The sequence below is a fragment of the Peromyscus leucopus genome, chromosome 23 (assembly GCF_004664715.2).
Source record: "Peromyscus leucopus breed LL Stock chromosome 23, UCI_PerLeu_2.1, whole genome shotgun sequence".
Lineage (NCBI taxonomy): Eukaryota > Metazoa > Chordata > Mammalia > Rodentia > Cricetidae > Peromyscus > Peromyscus leucopus.
Genome location: NC_051082.1, coordinates 10,794,058 through 10,809,498, shown reverse-complemented (window position 1 = coordinate 10,809,498; position 15,441 = coordinate 10,794,058). Strand labels below are relative to the sequence as shown.

At 49.4% G+C, this 15,441-nt stretch overlaps 1 long non-coding RNA gene across 1 annotated transcript; it reads left to right on the top strand.

The window, feature by feature from the left end:
* Positions 1-6,799: 6,799 nt before the first annotated feature.
* LOC119086557 lies at positions 6,800-9,545 on the top strand. The gene is made up of 2 exons (XR_005089863.1): positions 6,800-6,850; positions 8,741-9,545. It is a non-coding gene; the product is annotated as an uncharacterized LOC119086557 (long non-coding RNA).
* Positions 9,546-15,441: the final 5,896 nt, after the last annotated feature.

Genomic DNA, 15,441 nt, shown 5'->3' with positions numbered 1-15,441 from the left:
GATCATTAAAATGAAGGGGTGGCCCACCCTTGTAATCACAGAACTTGGGAAGCTGAGGCAGGAGGATTGCTGTGATTTTTTTGAGGCCAGCCTGGGCTACACTGTAATACGCTATTCTTAAAACAACAAAAGTGACTTAAAACCTTTAATCCCAGCACTCAGAGGCAGGAGGATCTCTGTGAGTTCAAGCCCAGCCTGGTCTACAAATCGAGTTCCAGGACAGCTAGGGATACACAGAGAAATCCTGTCTGGGGGGAGGAGGGTAGTAACTTAAAAAAAATTAAATCCCCAAAAATAGAGAACACAAGAGAGGAAGGATTTACTTACTTATTTGTTGTAGGGAAGTGTTTTATTTTGAGAGCGGGTCTTACATAGCCCAGGCTGGCCTCAAACTTACTAAGTAGCTCAGGATGATTTGGAACTCTTAATCCTCCTGCCTCTGTCTTCTGGCGCTTAGGACACAGACGTGCTACCATGCTCAGCTTTTCCTTACAAAGCTCTGCCTGCCCCTTCCGCATGAGTGTTGGGGTTAAAGATGTGTGTTCTACCACACCTGGCTGCTCTTCCCTGAGACAGGTTCTCACTAGGTAGCCCTGGCTCACCTGGAACTCCATAAGCTAACCAGATTGGCCTTGAACCCACAGTGACCCTCCAGCCTCTACCTTCTGGGTGCTGACATCTCAGGCCCGTGCCTCTGTGTCTTGCTGAGGAGGATTTAACATTTTGGTCTCGGCTCCTGGGGTTCAGTTCCTCACTGTGTACGGCTTTGGGTTGGTGAAGAGGGCATGATGACATGATGGGACAGAGTCCCTTCCCCTCACAGCAGTCAGGAAGCAGCAACCTGAAGGAATGAGACAAGAACCATCTCTCCAGGGCCTGAAGCCCGTAGCGAGCCTCCTCCTCCAAGAAGGCATCCAGTTCCTCAGAGTCCACTGGCCGACAGCCAGTCCTTCAACACAGGAACCTGGTGGGCTGCAGGCCCAGTCCCCATGGAACCAAGGCACCCCATGACAAAGAATTATCAGCGGTGCTAAGGGTGATGAGCCCTGGCTGCCAGCACAGAGGATGTGACAGTGACTAAGACAGGTAAGAGATACAGTCGTGGTCCTGGCTGGGTTCGTGGTTCTGGTGGGGTTCCTTAAGTTGGTCATCTCTGTCCGTTCTTTCCTCCCCCCCCCCTCCTCTCCACTCCTCACCCCTCCCCTCCATTCCCCTCTCCTTGGCTTCCTCATTTTTCTTTCTCAGGGTCTCATGTAGCCCAGGCTGGCCTCAAACTTACTATGTACCTGAGGCTGACTTTGAACTCGGATCCCTTTGTCTCTACCTCCAGAGTGCTGGAAGTGGTGGTGTGCACCACGACACCAGGCTTATGCGTTGTCAAGGATCGAATCCAGGGCCCCGGACATGCTAGGCAATCATTCTACCACTGAGGAACAGCCACATTCTCAGGCCCATGTTTGCCATGCCTTTAACGGTGGTGGGACCTGTGTGGCAGCCCATTTTCAGGTTCCTCATGGCTTTACTCAGCAGGTCTGAAGAGAGAAGATGATTGGACCACAGGCCTGAGCGCAGGTGTCTGAGATCGTCTGCACTTGGCTGTGCTGGGGGGAGGTCTTTTGCTCCATCCCTTGGCGTTCCTATGATTACCCTAGGGCAGAGACAGTTGGGGCCCATTGGAATAGGTTCCAGGCCCTCTTGAGGCTATCCTGTATTTTCTATCCGTTTATTTCCACACTCTAAATTCTTCTATCTAATATTTCCTGCTGCTCGCACTCAAGAAAACTCCGGGGAACTGTGGGGTTGGTGGGTAAACACCCCACAGACCTGGAGAGGGGTCCCTGTAAGGATGCCGTGGGGTCTTTCTCTTGTCTCATCCAGCTTGGACCTGCTGAGCCTGCTGCCGCCGAGGTTGTGTGTGGACGAAGGCCTGTGCGTGTGTGTCCAGAGTGGCGAGGGCCGTGTGTTTGGACTCATGTGGTCATCTGTTTACGTCTGTGTGCCTCGGCGTGGCTCTGCTCACAAGAGCTTTACAGTCATTTCCTTCCCTCACTTGCCAAAGAAACACATGTGGCTGGCTGCGGGACTTGACTTCATCAGCGGAGGAGATTAAGGAACGGGTAGGGTTGACCTTTCTTTGTTGGTTTCCTCTTCCTGGTCCCCATTCCAATTCCTCCGACTGTCTTCCCCGCCTCCACCTCAGCCATAAAAGCGGAGCTCCATAAACTTTTTGGTGCAAGGAAGCTTTAAGCTCGAAACTTTGAAACCTAGTTCTGCAAACTTTGCATTGGGGGGCATAAGTCTGCAGGAAGCATGAAAAAAAAATAATAACCCTGCTTCAGGGCCAGTGAGTTGGCTTAGCGGATAAAGGTGTCTGCCACCAAGCCTGATGACCTGAGTTCAATCCCCCAGGACCTACACAGGGAAAGGAGAGAGACTGACCCCCCCCCAAAAAAAAAAGTTGTCTTCTGACCTCCACACATGCTCAAGCACAAGCATGTCCAGAAACCTACACACATGTATTTTAAAATTTGGATTCTAAGGGCACCATAGTTGAATGGTGTGAGGTGTTTTGTGTGTGTGTGTGTATGTGTGTGTGTGTGTGTGTGTGTGTGTGTGTGTGTGTGATCTCATGGGGATTCTCAGCCTCAGTGTTGTGGACATTTGGGTCCAGTCATTGGGTCCATCCAGGGACTTTCCTGTGTAGCAGGATATGCCCTGGTTATGACAATCCAAAGTGTCTCTAGAAATTCTTGCTTAAAATCCCCCAAGGCAGGCCATGAGCCCTGGTTGAAAGCCATTGGTAAGGATGGCTGTGTGCAGTGCCAACACTAAGGATGTGGAGACAGAAGGATGAGAAGTTCAAGGTCATTCCCTGCTTCGTAGATACTGCAGCCTAGCCTGGGCTATTTGAGACTCTGTTTCAAAACAAAACCAACCACAAAGCAAACAGGCTATAGTGTACTAGGGCATGATTCCACCTGTGTTTCTCTTTTTCCAGACAGGGTTTCTCTGTGTGGCCCTGGCTGCCCTGGAACTCACTCTGCAGCCCAGGCTGGCCTCGAACTCTGATCCGCCTGCCTCTGCCTCTTGAATGCTGGGATTAAAGGTGTGTGCCCCCACTGCCCATTTCAGTGGTTCTGTTTGTTTGTTTTTAATTTTGTTTTAAATGCAGGGTTTTACTTTGTAGTTCAGGGTAGCCTGGGATTTGTAACAATCCTCCTGGCTCAGTCTTCTAAGAGATGGGATTACAGGTATGAGCAGCCACACAATTTATTGGAGGCATTTGTGAGTGCCATATCATATCAGCAACAAAACCTTCTATATCCCATTAATTAATTGACTAATAATGGTGTTTTAGTTTTAGAAATATTTGAAACAGTTTCATTGATTTTTGTGTGTGCATGTATGTGCACATGTGTGAACGTGCACAGCATACTTTGCAGATTGTGAGTACGTAGTATGTACCAAAGCCTTCAGAAGACAATTTGAAAGTTTGTCCTCTCCTATTATGGGGGTTTTAGGGGGTCAAACCTGGGCTTGGCAGCAAGTATCTTCACTCTCTGGGTGATCTTGGTTGCCCAGTTTTGGCATTTTTAGGCAGGGTTTCATGTAGTTCTATGAAGCCAAGGATGACCCTGAATGACTTGTGTTCATTCTGCTCTTGCCTGCAGAATGCTGGGATTACAAAGGTATACCACCGCATTCAGCATCTGTATTTTCTTTAACGTCTTGGGGATGGGGGCAGGAGGAGACTGAGGAAGTGTTTGAAAGCAAGCAGGTCACAGGATGTGCCTGAGAGACCCCCAGTGTTCATCCCGGAGGCCTCCTTAGCTTTGGTGTTTGGAAGAAGCTACGTGCATGCTTAATGCATCCTCTCCAGCTGGCCAGCGTTTACAAACTGGGGCACATCTGTTCTTGACAGTCAGCATGGAGAAGGGGAGGGGTCAGTGAGACAGGAAACCCCCAACCCTAGGATGGATCCCACCCAACGCCAAAATTCCTAAGTCAGAGCCCCTCGAAGTGGAGTTCCATAAGGGGATTGAGATGATTCACCAAAATGCCACTTTCTTGGCTGGGCATAGTGGTGCACGCCTGTAATCTAGCACTCAGGAGGCAGAAGCAGGGGGATAGCTGTGAGTTTGAGACCAGCCTTGGCTACAGAGCTACAAAGTGAGTTCAGGGCCAACCTGGGCTACAGAATGAGACCCTGATCCCCCATCCCTCTTGACCACCTAGCCTCCTCTTCTTCCTTTCTGAGGTTCCAACTAGCTGGAGACTCACAGCTTTTTTCACCCTGTGAACCTCGGACTGCACTTAGATGATGAGCTGAGGACTTTACAGAGAGGCTACTGGGTGGAAAAACTATAAAGTAAAATGAACACAACGTATTTCCAAGTACTCTACCACATGTAGTGCCCTGTGCATAGGAGCCCATATGCTTCTATGGGCTCCATACCCATGTGCTCACGGACACCCTCCCCAGAACGGGCAAAAGACCCCCAGACATGCAGAAACATGCCACGGGACAGCAGGTCCATAGCAACAGAGAAACATAGGAACAGATGGAAACCATTTTAACTGCAGACTCATGGGGCTGCACACCCCGACACACACACACACACACACACACACACACACACACACACACACACACACACACACACGAATGAGGTTGGAAGGGCCCATTCAGATTCCCCCTTGCATTATAAATGTCCCGGATGGCTAGGAATCTGGGGCCACACACTGCATTCAACTCCTGCTTTGGATAGGAGCCCCTGGGAAATGAACCCCCTGAGTTCTAGGCCAGGACATGGCTCTAGATGGTTTGGATAACATCTTTGCGTGTGCCTCTACTGCGGCTGCTGTCACTTCCCGGAGGAGACTTGACCTTGCAAGGGGATTTCCCAGAGAGGCAAGCAAAATTTGCTGCACAGTGTGATGGGCCGAGGACTCCAGATGAGTAAGACTCTGGATGACCAGGACAGGGGGTGATATGGGGGGGGGGCACGGAGAGACCAAATAAAAAAAACTGGCCCCAGTAATCTTCCAGCCCCTTTCTCCAAGGTCTAATTACAGATGCCTCGACATTCCTCCTGCACTGAATTTCCTTTAAAACAGTTGCCAAGAAGAAACATTTGGGAACTGTGTTTTGGGTTCAATCCCGTCTGGGAGTCACCCTTACTCACTTTGTCCTTGGATGACAAAACACTTAATTGCAACAGGCGCAGCGCACACCACATTGCCACACTGAATCCTCGCCCCACATCACATACCCCGGACCGACAGTGGCCTTTTGTAAAAACCAAGCGTCTCTGATCTTACATTAATTACAACACAAATATATTCATTGTGGGTACCGCGCTCACAAGATGGAGTCCTCTTGACACATGTTCACAATAAAAACACATTTTTCCGTTCCCCTCCCCTGACCCTAAGTGCCAGGGTGGGGGCCGGGCAGGGACAGATGAGCATTTTTTCAAGATGCATTCCCTGTTTGTTCTTTCCCGCCTTTTATTAAAGAGTCCCCCCCCCCCCCTTAAACCCAGCATTCCTGGCTCGAACGGCTCTCTTTACTTTTGCTTTTATGCCCTGGGAGAGACAGATTAGATTAGATTAAAGACCAGGAGACACCTCGTGAAATCCATCCCATCTAGGCCATTTGGCTGATAGGATGTGGGGGTGGGGTGGGGGTAAGGAGGTGGAGGGTGGTCTGTGCCTCTGTGTGTCTGTCTCTCTGTGCCTTACTGGTGGTTTCTTAGCAAATACCTTGTTCTGGTTGCTATGGATGCATTTATATCCCCCACCCTACCCCACCCTTACACCCCTGGGCCAGGGAGATGGTTCAGTGGGTAAAGGTGCTTGCTGCTAAGCCTGATGACCTGAGTTCCATGCCTGGGACCCACGGGGTGGAAGGAGAGAACTGCCATTTATAAGTTGTCCTCTGACTTCCACAGGTGGCATGCCATGACATGCATGAGCGCCCATCCCCCACCGCGGTAGTCAAATAAATAAAGTAGAAAGAACAGATTAATAGCCTTTGATTGTGGTCTGATTTTTATGGCCAGTGACGTGTTTTAGAGGGACCTAAGTCTTCTCTTTCAAATTCACAACAGTTCCAAAGAAGGCCAACTACAGATGAAAAAGACAGCTCTCTCTTTCTGCACGCCCGCCCCCCCTACCCCACCCCCAGGCTAGCCTGATGATGTCATGGCGGTAACCAAGGCAACGCACTGTGACATCACAGCTCAAAGAGTTCCCCCGACCTTGGCCTGAAATTCAAAGGAAAATCAGCCCATAAAGTTCTAAAGCTAGCAGGAGATATATATCCTTAGTCATAAAAGAACAAACGAAGTTTGGGGTGAGGGGCCTGAGGGGAAGCATACTGTAAAAGTCCGTGCCAGATTTTCCAGGAAGTGCCAGCGGCCTTCTGAGGGCGAACAGAGGCCTTAAGACCCGAAAGGGAGAGAGCAACCCAGCCAGAGCACTTGCCCACGATCCTGGAAATCGCTGGGTGAGGTCCCTTTCTCCCGAAACCATAGTCTTTAAAATGGGAGCAGAGGTGTGGATGCCAGCAGAGCAAAAGCCAACAGCTCTTGGAGGGAGCCGGGATCATTGGCGGGGAGAGAGGGAGAGCCCTTCCCCCTCGGTGCTCACAGAAAGGGAAAAGGGTCCCATGCCAGGCCGGGCCCAGGAACAGAGAGATGGTGACGCACGCGCCCATAAATTCTGGGGGTTTGGCTGAGGAAAGGATGTGACAGTGTTGGGGTATTTGCTTTGTTTCCTTTTTCCTTGACTGTTTTACTATACAGACCAGGCTGGCCTCACGCTCACAGGGATTCCGCTGTCTCTGGTGAGGTTTTAAGGGCCACTGTTGGGGCAGGGAGTTGGTTTTAAGGTCTCACGGTTGCTTGCGCAGGCTGGCCTTGAATTCTCAGGCAATCTCTCTGCTCCACTCTCCCAAGTTGCTGGGATTACAGATGTGAGCCACCCAAAGCCTTGCTTGCTTCTTTCTTAGTGGTTTGTTGGACGTTAGGGAGACCCTGGGCACAGAATCGCGAGGCCTTTCCTGTGGTGATTATGCAGTTTTTCTGTCAACCTAAAATTACTGGTGGAAGCTGAGGTGGGAAAAATGTCAAGGTCAAGGACAGCCTGAAATACTTGGCGAGAACCTGGTTTTTGTTTTTTATTTTGTTTTTCAGATCTGGGTAATACTTATCTGACATATATAAGGCCCTTAGTTCAAGTCCTAGTACAGGGGAAAAAAGATTGTATTAAGAATAGTGCTTGAGGTTTGGGGATTTAGCTCAGCGGTAGAGCGCTTGCCTAGCAAGCACAAGGCCCTGGGTTCGGTCCTCAGCTCCGACAAACAAACAAACAAACAAAACAAAAAAAAATAGTGCTTGAAAATAGATTGCATTTAAAAAAAATTGGCTAATACCTTTAATCCCAGCACTTGGGAAGCAGAGGCAGGTGGATCTCTGTGAGTTCGAGGCCAGCCTGGTCTACAAAGTGAGTTCCAGGTCAGCCAGAGCCGTTCAACAGAAAAACCTTGTCTCAAAAGACCAAAACAACAAAAAAGATTGCTTGAGCTCAGGAGTTCTAGGTTAGCCTGGGCAACATAGATCATATCTCTTAAAAACTTTTTTTTTTTTTTTTTTTTTAGGACAGGCATGGTGGTGCAAATCTTTTTGTTTGTTTGTTTGTTCGTTTTTTGAGACGGTTTCTCTGTGTAACTTTTGGAGCCTGTCCTTGAAGTCACTTTGTAGACCAGGCTGGCCTCGAACTCACAGAGACTCACCAGCCTCTGCCGCAGGAGTGCTGGGATTAAAGGCGATGCGCCACCATCACTTGACTGGTGCACACCTTTAATCCCATTACTTGGGAGGCAGAGGCAGGGGGTGGGGGTAGGGGATCAGTCTGATCTACTTAGTGAATTCCAAGACAGCCAGGGCTGTACAGTGAGACCCTGTCTAAAGGGGAGAGGGATAGAGTTGGGTGTGGTGGCTCAAGCCAGGAGGTTGAGGCAGGAAGATGGCTTCGAATTCAAGGCCAGCTTGGTCCACATAGCGAGTTCCAGGTCAGTCAGGCCTATATCACAAGGCCAGGCCTCAAGCCAACAACCAAAAAGAAGACAGAAATTATTGCCAAGGAAAACACTGATTTGTAAAAAGGGGAAGGTGAGTTACCAGCTCCCATCTCTTCTTGGGTGGAGGGAGGCCTGCATCCTTTACAGTTAAGGACTGGAAGCTGGATGTGTGTGGAGGTGACAGGAAGCCCAGGCAAGAGAGACCCAAGGTTGACTCTGGGCAATTTAAAAAAAAAAAACGGGAAGGAATAGCTAGGAGTGGTCGTCTGTAATCCCAGCTTTTGGGATGGGAGAAAGAGGACCAGGAGTTCAAGGTCATCCTTGGCTATTTAGTGGGAGGCCCAACCAGGATTACAGGAAAGGGAGAGGGAAGAAAAGAAAAAAAAAGGAAGGGAAAAGACAAAAGAAAGGAAGTGTTTGGGCCTCTGAGGTGACCCTGAGGCTCTGCATCATCACTTTGGACTTGGTGTTTTCAGGACTTCCAAGAATCGCCTCCGCTCCTGTTGCAAGGGTGTCACATTCCTTAGACATCCTGGGTGTGGGCTGACCACACAGCCTGAGGAGTTGGGCTAGAGAATCGCAACACTGTCCCCGCTGTCAGGAAGACTTGTCGTGTGACATTTCTGAGGTTTGTTTTCCTGACTTTCAAACTAGGGATGCTTGACAGATCACACCAGAAAACAAACCTCTTGTCGGGCCACGCTTGGATCGATTCTTAGACTGACTGGAACCCGGTGCCGAGGAACGATTAGGAGTGTTGGCGATCCATTAGTGATGTCTGCCGAAGATATGGGGGAAGAACGGACAGGCATCTATTATTCTGGGTCCCGTTCCTGAATGGGATTCCGATTCTGGATCTCCTCCCCGGATGTGTGGTTGTGTGGTTCACGTGTGCAGACACGCAACCCTGTGTGTGTCCCTGACATTTGGAGGAGACGGACAACACCCGTGCCCCAGTGCATCAGGGCTGTGATGACAGGCTTAGCCTTGGAGTACTGAGCAGGGAGAACTGTCCCACAAGGGAGGGACAGGCAAGGTGGACTTCCTGAAGGAAGTGGCATCTAAGCTAGGCTCTAAAGGCTGAACAGATATTACCTTGGGGAGGGGGCCAGACACGAGGAGAATGGAATTCAGCTGGGTTTGGATTGGGTGGATTGCCTTGGATGGAATCTGATAAGTCTGGGAAGCGTAATAGGGAGCCACCGAGGAATTTTATGCAAGGGGGCGTCATTATCAAGAGGTGTGGTGGTGCATGCCTGTTGTCCCGGCCCTCAGGAAGCTGAGGGAGGAAAGGGGGAGTTTCAAGGTTAGCACTGACAGCACAGCAAGTTTGAGGCTAGCCTGGGACTCACGTGATGATGGAAGGAGAGAACGGACTCCCACGGGTCGCCTTCTGACCGCCATATGAAAGCCATAGTGTGTGCTCTCCCTCTCTTCCCAAAATAAATAATACAATACCGGGCGGTGGTGGCACATGCCTTTAATCCCAGCACTCGGGAGGCAGAGCCAGGCGGATCTCTGTGAGTTCGAGGCCAGCCTGGGCTACCAAGTGAGATCCAGGAAAGGCGCAAAGCTACACAGAGAAACCCTGTCTCAAAACAAAAAAAAAAACAAACAAACAAACAAACAAACAAACAAATAAATAAACAATACAGCCAGAAGTGGTGGCACCCGCCTTTGACCCCAGCATCTGGGAGGCAGAGGCAGGTGGATCTCTGAGTTCGAGGTTACCCTCCCTACAAATTTAGTTCCAGGACAGTTAGAGCTACACAGAGAAAGAAACCCTGCCCTCTGTGTGTGTGTGTGTGTGTGTGTGTGTGTGTGTATCAGTTTAAATAAACAAATGAATAAATAAGCTAACAAATGAGAAGAAACACAGTGACATACGGGAGACCCCAGGCACGCAGAGTAATTGGGGATCATGCTCACACACTGACAAAGCCAACAAACTCTGAAGGTGGCCAGAATATCCCAGTATCGAGGTGCCCCCTCTCAAGCAGCTTTTCCCCTGGAGCCTTCAAAATGGAATCAACTTGCCAGGCCGAGTGGCTTAGGCCTGTGTGACCGTAGCATGTCTAAGGCTAGCAGGAAGTGGTTTGAGGGACCTGCTGGGTAAAAAGAGTTCCTGGGAGCCGGGTCACATGTGAAGGATGACTTCCACTGTCGCCTTGGCATGCGACCTGGTTTCCTGAGAGACTACGTCAGTTGTCAGGGCTGTCCAGCCGGAAGATGAAGTCTTTGTTCCCTTTGATTGAGCCTTGAGGAGGACAGGCCTGCTCCATGAATTCATCGGAACAGCAGCAGAGCCTGGCGCTGGCCCAGCAGGGGCGTGGTGGCAGTAACGGCAGGATGAATGGTATGAGGACTTCAAAAACAAATATGTCACCTTCCACTCTCCTACTCCTTGCCATCTGACGGAGCCACCATGGTCCCCCACTTCCATGAGTAGCTTACCTCTCTCTCTTCCCATCCTTGGGGGCTTGTTTTCCCTCAACATGTGTTTTTTCTTTTTTTATATTTTATTTTATTTTATTTTATTTTATTTCAGCTGATTAGCCCACGTTGGTCTTGAACTCAAGGTTATGTTCCTGTCTTCACGTCTCTGGGGCTGAGATGATAAACTCACACCTTGAACTTCCGGTTCCCCTGCCTCAACTTCTCAAGTGTTTGGGTTACAGGCATGCTCCACTATCAGCGTTTGGGGGGAGGGTGTTGGCCATCAAATCCCTTAGGCATGTGACATGCCTAATGGTTGCTTGGTTGGTTTTAAGACCGAGTGTGATGCTCTAGGCACTGCTGGCTTGGAACTCACATGACTGATGCTGAACTTGAGCTCTAGGCAATCCTCCTGCCTCAGCGTCTTGAGTGCTGGGGTTGTGATGCTGACGTGAGCTCTCAAGTTGTGCTCAAATGTCAACATATATTTTTTTCTCCTGTGGAAATAGTTCTCTTTTGGGACAAGTATGTGAGAATCTAACTGATGAGATGTACAGATGTGTGGCAAGTGGAGTGTCTATCTAACTCATATATCTGACCTAAACTACCTGAGTTATGACTAAACATAACAGCAATCACAATATAACCCTTAGCAGAAAATAACTTAAGACTGTCTTTGTGCACTTAAGCTAGAGAAAGATTACTAGGTTAGGATACAAAAAAGCATATACGACAAGACAAAAATAAATGACTTTAAAAAAAATAAAGATTTAAGAATCATCTTCTCGGGTGGCGGCGGCGGCACATGCCTTTAATCCCTGCACTCTGTGATCTCTATGAGTTTGAGGCCAGCCTGGTTTACAGAGCGAGATCCAGGACAGGCATCAAAACAACACAGAGAAACTCTGTCTCGAACAAGACAAAACAAAACAAAAAAATCATCTTCTCTGAAAGACCCTGTTAAGAACATGGAAAAATCAGGAAATAGTGGTGTGTGTGAGTGATTTGTAAATCATTTGTCTGACAAGGGACCATGGATCTAGAATATTACAGAAGTCTTTGAAGTCAGTCATCAGAAGACAAACGACCCAATTAAAAACCGGGCAGAAGATTTTTTTTTTTTTTAATGGATACTCTGCAGAAGGACACTCGGCAGTAACTGCTCAGTCTCAGTTGCCATTAGAGAACACTAATGGGAACTCTTAGTTCATGGTCATCCCCATCCTTGCCCGTAGCGTGTATCAGGTTCCAGGTCAGCTTGGGCTATGCCAGACCTTGTCTCAAAACAAAATAGGGAGGGGGTGGCAAGATGGCCCAGTGGGTACAGGTGCCCTGCTGCCAAGCTTGATGACTTGAGTTTGGTATCCTGATACCCACAAGATGGAAGGAGAGAACCAGCTTCCTCAAGTTGCCCTTCTGACCTCCTCATGGGCATGGTGGCATGCACATGCCCACCCATAGAGTCCTGCCTGCTTTCAAGACGAGTGCTGCCTGAAGAAACCATCATGGCGCCAGCATGTGACAGATCTATGAGCCGAAGCCCCCTAGGGGAGTTATCTCAGTATCCATTTGGCTGCAGAAAGGGTTCCTAGGCTATTTAAGCACTCAGGACGTGTCTGGACTTGCAGGTGTTACTGACTCCGAGAAGCCCTTGATTCCAAGGAGAAAGTTCCTCAAGATGCCTTCATACAACCAGTAACTTTATCTCTAGAATAATACCGCTTTCCTCCAGGGCCCAGGGCGGGACGAAGGAATCTTTGGCTTGCGAGCCTCACATGCCCCCTTTCTCTTTAATCTCATCTGCTGTGTGTCTGGGAGATAGGCCAGAGTGATGCTAATGTCCTCAGGACCTTAGGGGGAATGATCAGCTGCTGGCTTCAAAACACTCCAGCCAGCTTGAGAGGCAGAGGAGGGATCAGAGACATCTCCAGGGCTTGAAGTCGCCGGGCATGGGAGATAGGGAGAGATGTCGAGGTGTTCATGAAAACAGCTAGGGAGTAGCTGGAGGCATTGGGTCTGCCCAGCTGCCTCAGTCACCTGAGAGGTGACTTCCAGCAGTGTGGCTCAGCTCCTGTCTGGGGGCGGGGATGGCAGTGGCTTGGGCTTTTCTCTGAAAAAGAGAAAGGGGGGGGGGGGGGGGGGGGTGGAGAAGAAGGTTGCTAAGTGAACCGGGAAAGTGAAAGAGAATTCATCAAAGAGAACCAGGAATCAGGAAGGAAAAAGGAAGCTGGGGACTTAGTGAAGTTGCAACAGTGTTCTCCCCCAGGCTCCAGGAGGTGGGGACATTCGGCAGATAAGGACACAGGACCTTCTGGGAGGTTAAACCTCTTGCCCTCGGGCCACAGGCTGTAAAGATAAGAAATCAAAGCTGGACTTTTCCATTCCATTCCCTCTGTCCACACTCATTTAAGAGATCTCATTTATTGGGTTGGTTGGTTAGTTACCTAGTTTTTTTTTTTTTTTTCTTTCCCTCCCAATACAGTCTTGCTATGTAGCCCAAGCTAGTCTGGAAATCTCAGTATCCCTGATGTGGGATTACAGGTGCACACTGCCGCCCCCCACTCTAGGCTTCCCTTCTCATTTGGATCTGATGTCTGCTGTGTGGTTCTCCCTAGGGCTCCTGACCTCTCTGAGCTGGCCCTGTTAACCACCATAGCTGGTCTGGCCCTTTCTGCTTCCTCCTGTTCCCTGCTCCCTTTTCCCCTCCCCTCTCTGCTAGACGCTTTTCCCCAGTTTGGCTGACTTCCAGACTCACACATCCAAGGAAGCTGGTCCCTCCTCCAGCCTTTCATCCCAGCACATGAGAGGCAGAGGCAGTTGGCTCACTGTGAGTTTGAGGCCAGCCTAGTAAGTGAGACCCTGTCTTAAAAAAAACCCCGAGCAGGAGTCAAACCAGCAGAAATCACCGGCTGTCTTGTCCATGGAAGGGTGGGGATGGAGAGGATTAACACACACACACAAGAAGGAAGAGCCAGGAACTGGGGAGCCTCCAGCATCCCACTTCCCCCATCCTTGTCCCAGCTGCTTGGAGTCCAGGCCAAGGTGAAGGGCATAATACTCTACAGACTCCTGCTGTGCAGCGAGCATGTATTTTGTGTGCCTAGTGTTTATATCTCCTTCCTTTGAAGGCTGCTTGGGAAAAGCAACAGTTCTGGAAGGAGGCGGCAAACATATTGTCTTCTCTTCTCTGGCCAAGAGAAATTTTAATCACCCTGCGGAGTAATGGGCTCAGAATAGCATAATAGAAACAGTGCTTAAAATACTTTCTTGGGTGGATAAACACAGCACGGGGAGAAAGGAAGGGGAAAAAAAAAACCCACTGGGAGGCTGCCTCATCCTTTGCACCAGCTTGTACAGCCAGAAGGAAAGAGAGGTTCCTGGCCTAGCTGAGGAGCCATGATAAATCACCAGGATGCATGTATTTTAAACGGAAGCTCCCCCCCCCCCCCCGCCGTTCTGGGGGGTGGGGAGCATCTATCCTGAGGGTGCTCCAGCTGGGACCTCCCCATTTTGACCCTGTCACAAAGCGAAGAGAAGCAGCTCTGACGTGACTAACTTCTAGGTCTTTGGGTAGGGTCTTTCTTTAGCAATCTTTATTTGAGGCAGGGTCTCACTACCTACCTCTGTAGACCAGCCTGCACTGGAATTCACTCGATAGACCGCCCTGGCCTGGAACTCACAGAGATCCACCTGCCTCTGCCTCCCGAGTGCTGGGATTACAGGTGTGCGCCACCAATGCGCCTTAATGTCTCTTTCTATAGCCAGCTGTTCCAGGCTGTTCCCAAATGCTGAGATTACAGGCATGTGCTACTATGCCCGATCTTCACACAAGCCGTACACGTAGAACCCAGAGGGCAGAGGTGAGTGGACTTGCTGGGGTAGGGGATGGCTTGTGAACACACAAGCTTGGAAGCTCATAAAATGAACATATGTCTATTTCAGCTTAAAAGCAAACCCAGAAAGAAAATGCCAAAACTCAGAGTTATGACATTTAAGATGCAGGGGCCAGTAAGATGGCTTGGATGGGAAAGACACTTGCTGCCAAGCTTGACCAAGTTTGATCCCTAAGATCTCCACATGTATGCTATGGCATGTCTGCCTCCAAAATAAGTGTAATAGTATTTTTTTTTGGTTTTGTTTTTAAATTCAAAATTTAGGGGATGAAGATGTGTCTCAGTTGGTTGAGTGTTTGCCTAGCATACACAAAGCCCTCAGTTTGATTCCTGGAACCACAGAAACTAGCAATTGAGGCACAGGCCTTTAATCCCAGCACTCGGGAGGCAGAGGTAGGCAGGTCTCTGTGAGTTTGAGACCAGCCTGGTCTACAGAGTGAGTTCCAGGATAGCCAGGGCTATAGAGTGAGACTTTGTCTTAGAGGCAACATGACACACACACACACACACACACACACACACACACACACACACACACCAGCAAAAAAAAAAAAAAAGAAAAAGAAAAAGAAAAAAAACAGCAAACAAACAAACAAAGCAAAGTTGATTCTCTTGGCCACGTTACTTGCTCTCCCTGAGTTTTACCTTTCCTGTCTATAATGGGGGAGAGGGAGACACTTCCCTTCAAGTGACACAGTCTGTTCCTTGCCCAGAACACTGAAGCCAGCTGGCCTAGGAATCAGAATTATTCAAGAAGCCCCAGGAAGTAGAAAAAAAGGAAACAGACACAGAGACTGCCTCTCCTCTGTGGGAGATTCCGTCCTGACCACTATGATGGGCCTTTCTTTCGTTTTCTCTGTGTTTCTTACAATAATGGCCATCCCAAGAGGTCCAAGGATCTCTACTCTTCAGTTAGGGCCAGTGAAAGAGTATTCAAGTAGCCTGGCCAGGCTCACCCAGCACTGGGCCCAGCTCAACGAGGGCAGGGTGTACACTGTTCAGCCCACCCAGGCCCCACCAATAATA